Source organism: Hemitrygon akajei, unplaced genomic scaffold (genome assembly GCF_048418815.1).
Source record: "Hemitrygon akajei unplaced genomic scaffold, sHemAka1.3 Scf000046, whole genome shotgun sequence".
Taxonomy (NCBI): domain Eukaryota; kingdom Metazoa; phylum Chordata; class Chondrichthyes; order Myliobatiformes; family Dasyatidae; genus Hemitrygon; species Hemitrygon akajei.
Window position 1 is genome coordinate 8,339,872 of NW_027331932.1, and position 6,390 is coordinate 8,346,261.

The following is a 6,390-nucleotide window of genomic DNA, read 5'->3' on the forward strand; positions in this document are numbered from 1 at the left end:
ACACAGGGTTCAGTACCCTGTGCATCCACATCCTTCACATCCTGAACACAAGCAAACGGGACATCTGCGTCTCCTAGGCTTTAATACCAGTCCCCCTTTCAAATTCCAAGTTCCCCTGATCCTCCCAGCTACTCTCTGAGCAACTCCTCTCTGGAGTAATCTCAATCTTGCGGGTTAAAACAACCTAGTCTGCTAATCCAGCAGACTCCCTCAAGGTAGCGGCATTCTTTTCATTCTAGAACTGCCATATCATAGGGAACACACTTAAATTCTTCAACTGCAAACAGCTCTTTCAAGCTACAAGTGTCCAACCCTGGACCTTCTAGCTGCCCCATCTGTTTCTCATCTTGGCTCTGTGCCTCCATAACCTCCTTCCTCACTCCAAAATCTTCACCTAGGAGTATCGTATGGGCAAGGTTCAAAATTCAGTTCCTTGACAACACTAAATGTGCTTCGTCTCCCTTACTTTCCTGAGTTCCACTATGCTACGTTTTACAACAATCTAACCTCTCCTGGGACAGGGCTGATTAAAAAAAATGTCTCTTTAGAGCGTAGAAGGTTGAGGGGGCACTTGATAGAGGTATTTAAAGTTATGAGGGGGATAGATGGAGTTGACGTGTATAGGCTTTTCCACTGAAGGTAGGGGACATTCAAATAAGAAGACATGAGTTGAGAGCTAGGGTGCAAATGCTTAGGGGTAACACAAGGGGGAACTTCTTTACACAGAGAGTGGTAGCTGTGTGGAACGAGCTTCCAGCAGAAGTGGTAGAGGCAGAATCGGTATTGTCATTTAAAGCAAAATTGGATCGGTATATGGACAGGAAAGGAATGGAGGGTTATGCGCTGAGTGCAGATCGGTGAGACTAGGTGAGAGTAAGCGTTCGGCAGGGACTAGAAGGGCCGAGATGGCCTGTTTCCGTGCAGTAATGGTTATATGGTTACTAATCCCTCCCCGATCTTTTCAGCCACCTCTTTCAGAGGCCGTCTACTGCAGTATACTTAATAAGTCCTATCGTCCATTTATCTTTCTCTGACCCGCTACGGCTCCAGGGTCCCCAGACCCTCTCCACCTCCCCCATCCCCTCGCTGCCCGGAGCAAGGCACCACACAGGCGAGAAGCTAAAATTGAGGCAAGAACTTACTGCCGAGAGCCACGCAGTAAGCGAGCACCAACAGGATGGAGAGGAGGGCGAAGGTTTTCACGGAAGGAGTCATGTTGGAAGTTGCCGGAGGATGCAGATCGTTCAGGAGCGCCTGTTCACGCAGGAATATGCTCCCCCCGAGACGGCCGGCGTATTTATGTGGTGAGATGCCACTGGACACGTCATCAAAAACACGGTCAGAGACACTGGGCGCTGGGAAGGAGGTGCTCCGGAGTGCGGTGCCCGTCCTCGTTCACTCCACAAGGCGGAGACGGGTCGGCACATTCTGTTCCCGTTCCACAGACATTCAGGAGACAGGCTGAGAACGCACGGCTGATTCTATTATAACAGTAGCTATAATGTGTGACTTCAATCTACATGTAGATTGGTTGAAACAAATTGGTAAGGGTGCTGAGGAAGAGGATTTCTTGGGTTGTATGCGGGATGGTTTTCTGAACCAACATGTCGAGGAACCAACTAGAGAGCAGGCCATTCTAGATTGGGTATTGAGCAACGGGGATGCTTTAGTTAGCAATCTTGTCGTGCGAGGCCCCTTGGGTAAGAGTGACCATAATATGGTGGAATTCTTCATTACGATGGAGAGTGACATAGTTAATTCAGAAACAAAGGTTCTGAACTTAAAGAAGGGTAACTTTGAAGGTATGAGACGTGAATTAGCTAAGATAGACAGGCAATTTATACATAAAGGGTTGACGGTGGATATGCAATGGCAAGCATTTAAAGATCGCATGGATGAACTACAACAATAGCTCATCCCAGTTTGGCAAAAGAATAAACCAGGGAAGGTGGTGCACCCGTTGGCTAACAAGGGAAATTAGGGATTGTATCAAGTCCAAAGAAGAAACATATAAATTAGCCAGAAATAGCGGCACACCTGAGGACTGGGAGAAATTCAGAGTCCAGCAGAGGAGGACAAAGGGCTTAATTCAGAAAGGGAAAGAAGATTATGAGAGAAAGCTGGCAGGGAACATAAAAACTGACTGTAAAAGCTTTTATAGATAAGTGAAAAGAAAAAGATTGCTCAAGACAAATGTAGGTCCTTTACCGTCAGAAACAGGTGAATTGATCATAGGGAACCAAGACAAGGCAGACCAATTGAATAACTACTTTGGTTCTGTCTTCACTAAGGAGGACATACATAATCTTCCAGAAATATTAGGGGACCGACGGTCTAGTGAGAGGGAGGAACTGAGGGAAATACATGTTAGTAGGGAAGTGGTGGTAGGTAAATTGAAGGGATTAAAGGCAGATAAATCCCCAGGGCCAAATAGTCTGCATCCCAGAGTGCTTAAGGAAGTAGCCCAAGAAATACTGGATGCATCAGTGATATTTTTTCAAAACTCCTTATATTCTGGATTAGTTCCTGAGGATTGGAGGGTGGCTAATGTAACCTCACCTTTTTAAAAAAGAGGGAGAGAGAAACGGGAAATTATAGACCGGTTAGCCTGACATCAGTGGTAGGGAAAATGCTAGAGTCGGTTATCAAAGATGTGATAACAGCACATTTTGAAAGAGGTGAAATCCTCGGACAAAGTCAGCATGGATTTGAGAAAGGAAAGTTATGTCTGACGAATCTTATAGAATTTTTGAAGATGTAACTAGTAGAGTGGATAGGGGAGAGCCAGTGGATGTAGTATATTTAGATTTTCAAAAGGCTTTTGACAAGGTCCCACACAGGAGATTAGTGTGCAAACTTAAAGCACACGGTATTGGGGTTATGGTGTTGATGTGGATAGAGAATTGGTTGGCAGACAGGAAGCAAAGAGTGGGAGTAAACGGGACCTTTTCAGAATGGCAGGCAGTGTCTAGTGGGGTACCGCAAGCCATAGTGCTGGGATCTCAGTTGTTTACAATATATATTAATGATTTAGACGAGGTAATTAAAGGCAGCATCTCCAAGTCTGTGGATGACAATAAGCTGGGCGGCGGTGTTAGATGTGAGGAGGATGCTAAAAGGATGCAGGGTGACTTGGATAGGTTAGGTGAGTGGGCAAATTTATGGCAGATGCAATTTAATGTGGATAAATGTCAGGTTATCCACTTTGGTTGCAAGAACAGGAAAACAGATTATTATCTAAACGATGGCCGATTAGGAAAAGGGGAGGTGCAACGAGACCTGGGTGTCATTGTACACCAGTCATTGAAGGTGGGCATGCAGGTACAGCAGGCTTTGAAAAAGGCAAATGGTATGTTGGCATTCATAGCAAAACGATTTGAGTACAGGAGCAGGGAAGTTCTACTGCAGTTGTACAAGACCTTGGTGAGACCACACCTAGAGTATCGTGTGCAGTTTGGTTCCCCTAATCTGAGGAAAGACATTCTTGCCATAGAGGGAGTACAAAGAAGGTTCACCAGATTGATTCCTGGGATGGCAGGACTTTCATATGAAGAAAGACTGGATCGACTAGGCTTATACTCATTGGAATGTAGAAAATTGAGGGGGATCTTATTGGAACGTATGAAATTCTAAAGGGATTGGACAGGCGAGATGCAGGAAGATTGTTTCCGATATTGGGGAAGTCCAGAACGAGCGGTCACAGTTTAAGGATAAAGGAAAGCCTTTTATGACCGAGATGAGGAACAATTTCTTCACACAGAGAGTAGAGAATCTGTGGAATTCTCTGCCACAGGAAACAGTTGAGGCCGGTTCATTGGCTATATTTACGCAGGAGTTAGATATGGGATGAGGGGGTATAGAGAGAAAGCAGGTACAGGGTTCTGAGTTGGATGATCAGCCATGATTATACTGAATAGCGGTGCAGGCTCGAAGGGCCGAATGGCCAACTCCTGAACCTATTTTCTATATTTCTATGCTGTGTCTGTGAGTGAGCGGCGGGGCGGAGAGAGGAGAGGGATTAGAGTTCGATGCGTCTCTCAGAGAGAGCGGACGAGAGGCTCCCGTTGACTCCGTGCATTGACCAGAACGTCGCCTGACTTTCCCGGGTCGGCGTGTGTGTGTCCCCGACCCTTGCACGCTGAGTTTCCCTCCGTTCCTCGACACGACACTACCGTTCGCGGCGTTTGTCCGACACTTGCGCACCGGTGTCCCCCCCACACCCCGACGCTCGAAACTCTCCACAATTCAGTGCGTTCCCTGCATTGTGCACAGAGGCCCCTCTGTCGCCCGACACTGTTAACAGTCCAAGTCCCAACTCTGTGTGCCGAGACTTGTCATCTGAGTTAAATCTGCCTTCAACATCATCCGCCATGCACGATGTGTGTGAATCTGAGAGTACGCAAGCCCTACCCTTGGACACCGATGTCCCGCTGACCCTTGACACTCCCTGTAACTGACCATGACGCGACCTCAGAACGACCTCGGCTTTCCCACAGCCCTCTATTTCTCTAAGCTCCATGTAGCCATCCAGGAGTCTCCTGAATGACCCTACCGTTTCCGTCTCCACCTCCACCGCCGGCAGCCCATTCCACGCACTCACCACCCACTGTATAAAAAAACTTACCCCCGACATCTCCTATGTACCTACTTCCAAGAAACTTTTAAAACTGTGCCCTCTAGTGCTGGCCATTTCAGCCCTGGGGAAAAGCCTCTGACTATCCACACGATCGCTGCCTCTCATCTACTTGTACACCTCTATCAGGTCACCTCTCATCCTCCGTCGCTCCAAGGAGAAATTCCACGATTGATGAACGCCAACACACTGTGTGCCTTCTTAACCACAGGTTCAACCTGCGCAGCTGCTTTGAGCGTCCTATGGACTCGGACCCTAAGATCCCTCTGATCCTCCACACTGACAAGTGTCTTACCATTAATACTATATTCTGCCATCATATATGACTTACCAAAATGAACCACCTCTCACTTCTCTGGGTTGAACTCGATCCGCCACCTCTCAGACCAGTTTCGCATTCTATCGATCTCCCGCTGTAACCTCCACAGCCCTCCACACTATCCACAACACCTCCAACCTTTGTGTCATCAGCAAACCTACAAACCCATCCCTCCATTTCCTCATCCAGGTCAGTTATAAATATCACCATGAGTCAGCAGTCCCAGCTGAATCCCAAAGCATTATAGACCCTTTCCCATCTACTTGACAAAGTTTTACTGAACCCAGTGTGGCGTAGTTGTACAGTTGTCCCAAGCCTTTGCACACCCGTCCGGAATACGCCCACAAAGTGTTGGGAGCAGACAGAGGGAAAGGGGAGAGTGGGAATGAAGGGAGAGTGGAGAGGGAGAGATAGACAGAGGGAAAGGGGAGAGTGGGGAAGGAGGGAGAGAGGAGAGGGAGAGATGGACAGAGGGAAAGGGGAGAGTGGGGAATAAGGGAGAGTGGATAGGGAGAAATGGACAGAGGTAAAGGGGAGAGTGGGGATGAAGGCAGTGTGGAGAGGGAGAGATAGACAGAGGGAAAGGGGAGAATGTGGAAGGAGGGAGAGTGGAGAGGGAGAGGTGAGTTAAAGTAGGAGAGAGGGGATGAAGGGCAAAGCGAGTAGCAGAAAAGGGAAGGGATAGAGGGGAGATGAATAGAGGGTTGGGGGAGGGGTGAGACGGAAGGTTTATACTGGAGGGGAGAGATGCAGAGGGGGGAGACAGGGGCGGGTAAAGCGCAAGGGGAAGCATGGGAGAGGAGAGAGTTCGAAAGAGAGGGTTGAAAGGGAGTGAATGGGGTGGAAGGGTGACGGGCGAGAAAGACAGAGAGAGGGGAGCGGGGAGGTTGAAAAAGAATGAAATACACGAGCGAGGAAGGGTGGTGAAGGAGAAATAAAGGGAGAGAAGATGAGTAGGGATTGAGAGGGAGAAGAGTGGAGGAGGTAGAGGGGTGGTAAGGAGGGAGTAGTCGAGCGGAGAGGGAAGGGTGTAATTCACAACCCACATGGGGTGGGAGGAATGCCGGTGACCTCTGTCCGTCAAACAAATCACCCCTCATCCCTCCTCATTCCCTCCCCTCTCTCCGTCCTCTCCTCCATCATCACCCCCGGAAATCCCTCCACCCCTCACTCCCCTTCCCGTCCACCCCTCCCGTCTGCCGCTGGCCCCCTCCCCGACTTCCCAAGCAATTCCCGCCGACAGCCCCTCCAGCTCCCCCTGGCAGCGAGAGGGGCAACTCCCGCGGAGCCCCCTTTTGTCCCGATTCCGCCCTCCCAGTAACTGAACCCTCCTCCCTCCAATGCGCACCCCTCCCTAACCCCGCACCATCCTTCTCCGCCCACTCGGCAGGTCAGGCGGAGCCCGTGGAGTGGAATAAACAGGCGACGATCTGGTTGA